This window comes from Apodemus sylvaticus, chromosome 2 (assembly GCF_947179515.1).
Source record: "Apodemus sylvaticus chromosome 2, mApoSyl1.1, whole genome shotgun sequence".
Classification (NCBI taxonomy): domain Eukaryota; kingdom Metazoa; phylum Chordata; class Mammalia; order Rodentia; family Muridae; genus Apodemus; species Apodemus sylvaticus.
This window is the reverse complement of record NC_067473.1, coordinates 18,102,511-18,107,121: the sequence shown is the minus strand read 5'-3', so window position 1 is coordinate 18,107,121 and position 4,611 is coordinate 18,102,511. Positions and strand designations below refer to the sequence as shown.

At 38.3% G+C, this 4,611-nt stretch overlaps 1 non-coding gene across 1 annotated transcript; it reads right to left on the bottom strand.

Annotated features, from left to right (window-relative positions):
* Window positions 1-603: 603 nt before the first annotated feature.
* Window positions 604-710, bottom strand: LOC127679647 (U6 spliceosomal RNA). Its single transcript, XR_007976894.1, has one exon. It is a non-coding gene; the product is annotated as a U6 spliceosomal RNA (small nuclear RNA).
* Window positions 711-4,611: the final 3,901 nt, after the last annotated feature.

Sequence of the window (4,611 nt, the reverse complement as noted above, 5' to 3'; positions counted from 1 at the left end):
GGGTTTTAATTATCATGTGGCAAGAGGTATTTCTGCTCAGATCCAGTCTGTTTGGAGTTCTGTAGGCTTCTTGTATATTCATAGGCATCTCTCTCTTTACATTGGGTAAGTTTTCTTCCATAATTTTGTTGAAGATATTTGCTGGCCCTTTAAGTTGTAAATCTTCACTCTCATCTATACCTATAGTCCTTAGGTTTGGTCTTCTCATTGTATCCTGGATTTCCTGGATGTTCTGGGTTTTTTGGGGATTTGGTTTTTTCGAGACAGGGTTTCTCTGTATAGCCCTGGCTGTCCTGGAACTCACTCTTTAGACCAGGCTGGCCTCCAACTCAGAAATCTGCCTGCCTCTGCCTCCCAGAGTGCTGGGATTACAGGTGTGCGCCACCACTGCCCAGCCCTGGATGTTCTGGGATACAAGCTTTTTGCATTTTGCATTTTCTTTGACTGTTGAGTAAATGGTTTCTACGGTATCTTCAGCATCTGAAATTCTTTCTTCCATCTCTTGTATTCTGTTGTTTATATTTGCATCTATGACCCCTGATTTCTTCTCAAGGTTTTCTATCTCCAAAGTTGTCTCCCTTTGTGATTTCTTATTTGTTTCTAAAAAATATGCAGCGCTTCACGAATTTGCGTGTCATCCTTGCGCAGGGGCCATGCTAATCTTCTCTGTATTGTTTCAATTTTAGTATATGTGCTGCCGAAGCAAGCACTGTCATTTTCTTTTATTTAATATTTATAAACTCCCTTTGGTTCTATGGACCATTTTTAGTTGCTTTATTTTTTCTTGAATACAGTGTTTTGAATTCTTTGTAAATTCTAGATATTAATTCCCTGTCATATATATGGCTACTAAAGTTTTTTTTTCACATCTTTGGGATGTCTATGCATTGTAATGAAGGTGTCATTTTCTGAACATAATCTTTTTGTACAGTTACTGCACAGTTTCCTGAGGTTTCATTTATTAGTTTTTGGTCTGGAGGATTTGCGTTCTATGTCTTCACCTAATAGCTTATCAGCGTATCCTTACCTGACATTGAACATCTTCCAATTTTGATTTTTATAAGGGTCAGAAGTTTTGCAAAATTAGGTTTTTCGGTTTTATGAATAAATCTTTTTATCCATAAGGATGGATCCAAATTGTATATGCAATATACAAGTCTCACTAACTCAATACTAGAGAAAGCAGAACATAGGAGTGAAAGTTGAACTAGCTCTGGACCGCTTCAATGGGATGTCCAACTTTTATTCAGTTCCCAACTCTCATTTCCATTAGTTCTATTTATTCTCTAAAGCAGTGGTTTTCAACCTTCCTGATACTGTAACCCTTTAATAGTTTTCATGTTGTGGAGACTCCAAACTACTAAAATATTTCATTGATACTTCATAACTGTAATTTTTCACTGTCCTGAATTGTAATGTAAATATCTTTTGTTTTTTGAAGAAACAATTAGGTTTATTGGGGTTACTTTCAGGAATGTGGGTGAGGGGTTAATAATAGGAGCAGAAATTATTCAAAGAAAGCTGAATGTCCAGAGCCTAGCACCACATAGGTGACATTTCCTCAAAGCTGTGAACCTGCTGCACCCTGCATAATCTATAGGAAACTCAATAGGTTGGAAAGTATCCTTTCCAATTTCTCAATTGGTCTAAACAACTTTCAGGCAGATCAGCTGGTTTCTGCTTCTTCCTGGCTTACTTGTGTCTTCTTTGTAGCAATTTTCTTCTGAGCCTTTTTTTATTTTATTTTATTTATTTACATTGCAAATGATTTCCCCTTTTCTGGGTCCCCACTCCCTGCAAGTCCCATAAACCCTCTTCCGTCCCCCTATTCTTCCATCCACCCCTTCTCACTTCCCTGTTCTGGAATTCCCCTATACTCTTGCACTGAGTCTTTCCAGAAACAGGGTCACTCCTCCATTCTTTTTGGACATCATTTAATTTGTGGATTATGTCCTGGGTATTCAAAGTTTCTAGACTAATATCCACTTATCAGTGAGTGCATACTATGATTGATCTTTTGAGACTGGGTTACCTCACTTAGTATGATGTTCTCCAGCTCCATCCATTTGTCTAAGAATTTCATGAATTCATTGTTTCTAATGGCTGAATAGTACTCCATTGTGTAAATATACCACATTTTTTGCATCCATTCCTCCGTTGAAGGACACCTAGGTTCTTTCCAGCTTCTGGCTACTACAAATAGGGCTGCTATGAACATAGTGGAGCATGTATCCTTATTGCATGCTGAAGAATCCTCTATATATGCCCAGGAGTGGTATAACAGGGTCCTCAGGAAGTGTCATGCCCAGTTTTCTGAGGAACCGCCAGACTGATTTCCAAAGTGGTTGCACCATCTTGCAATCCCACCAGCAGTGTAGCAGTGTTCCTCTTTCTCCGCATCCTTGCCAACACCTGCTGTCTCCTGAGTTTTTGACCTTAGCCATTCTGACTGGTGTGAGGTGAAATCTCAGGGTTGTTTTGATTTGTATTTCCCTAATGATTAATGATGCTGAACATTTCTTAAGGTGTTTCTCAGCTCTCTGAAGTTCTTCATGTGAAAATTCTTTGTTTAACTCCATACGCTACTTTTTAATGGGGTTATTTGTTTCTCTGGGTTCTACTTTCTTGAGTTCTTGGTATATATTAGATATTAGCCCTCTGTCGGATTTAGGGTTGGTGAAGATCCTTTCCCAGTCTGTTGGTTGACATTTTGTCCTTTTGGTGGTGTCCTTTGCCTCACAGAAACTTTGTAGTTTTATGAGGTCCCATTTGTCAATTCTTGATCTTAGAGCATAAGCTACTGGTGTTCTATTCAGGAACTTTTCCCCCGTGCCCATGTCCTCCAGGGTCTTCCCCAGTTTCTTTTTGATTATTTTCAGTGTGTCAGGTTTTATGTGGAGGTCCTTAATCCATTTGGAGTTGAGCTTGGTACAAGGAGATAAGAATGGATCGATGCACATTCTTCTGCATGCTGACCTCCAACTGAACTAGCACCATTTGTTGAAAAGACTATCTTTTTCCACTGGATGCTTTCAGCTCCTTTGTCGAAGACCAAGTGACCATAGGTGTGTTGGTTCATTTCTGGGTTTTCAATCCTAATTCATTGATCCGCTTGCCTGATATTGTACCAATGCCATACAGTTTTTATCACTATTGCTCTGTAGTAGAATTTAAAGTCTGGGACATTGAATCCCCCTGAAGTTCTTTTACTGTTGAGAATAGTTTTAACTATCCTGGGTTTTTTGTTATTCCAGATGAATTTGAGAATTGCTCTTTCTAGCTCTATGAAGAACTGGGTTGGGATTTTTATGGGAATAGCATTGAATCTGTAGATTGCCTTTGTCAAGATGGCCATTTTAACTATATTAATCCTGCCAATCCATGAGCATGGAAGGTTTTTCAATTTTCTGAGATCTTCGATTTCCTTCTTCAGAGATCTGAAGTTCTTGTCATATAGGTCTTTCACTTGTTTGGTTAGAGTCACTCCAAGATACTTTATGCTGTTTGTAGCTATTGTGAAGGGGGTCATTTCCCTAATTTCTTTCTCAGTCTGCTTATCCTTAGAATATATAAAGGCTACTGATTTGCTTGCGTTGATTTTGTAGCCAGCCACTTTGCTGAAGTTGTTTATCAGCTGTAGGAGTTCTCTAGTAGAGTTTTTAGGGTCACTTAAGTTTAAGATCATATCATCTGCAAACAATGATAGTTTGACTTCTTTCTTTCCAATTTGTATCCCTTTGACTTCCTTCTGTTGTCTAATTGCTGTAGCTAGGACTTCAAGAACTATATTGTAAAGATATGGAGAGAGGGGGCAGCCTTGTCTAGTCCCTGATTTTAGTGGGATTGCTTCAAGTTTCTCTCCATTTAGTTTGATGTTGGCTACCGGTTTGCTGTATATTGCTTTTACAATGTTTAAATATGGGCCTTGAATTCCTGTCCTGTCCAAGACTTTTAGCATGAAAGGATGCTGAATTTTGTTAAATGCAATGCAATGATCATGTGGTTTTTTTCTTTGAGATTGTTTATGTAGTGGATAGCATTTATGGATTTCCTTATATTGAACCATCCCTGCATCCCTGGGATGAAGCCTACTTGATCATGGTGGATGATCATTTTGATATGTTCTTAGATTTGGTGGGCAAGAATTTTATTGAGTATTTTTGCATTGATATTCATAAGGGAAATTGGTCTGAAATTCTCTTTCTTAGTTGGATCTTTGTGTGGTTTTGGTATCAGTATAATAGTGGCTTCGAAGAAGGAGTTGGGTAGTGTTCCTTCTGTTTCTATTTGGTAGAAATGTTTGAAGAATATTGGTGTTAAGTCTTATTTGAAGGTCTGATAGAATTCTGCACTGAAACCATCTGGTCCTGTCCTTTTTTTGGTCAGAAGCCTATCTATGACCCCTTCTATTTCTTTAGGGGTTATGGGTCTGTTTAGATGGTCTATTTGATCCTGCTTTGTTTTTGGTAATTGGTATCTGCCTAAGAAAATGTCCATTTCCTCCAGATTCTCCAGTTGTGCTGAGTACAGGTTTTTGTAGTAGGATCTGATGATTTTTTTAATTTCCTCAGTTTCTGTTGTAATATCTCCCTTTTCAATTCTAATTTTGTT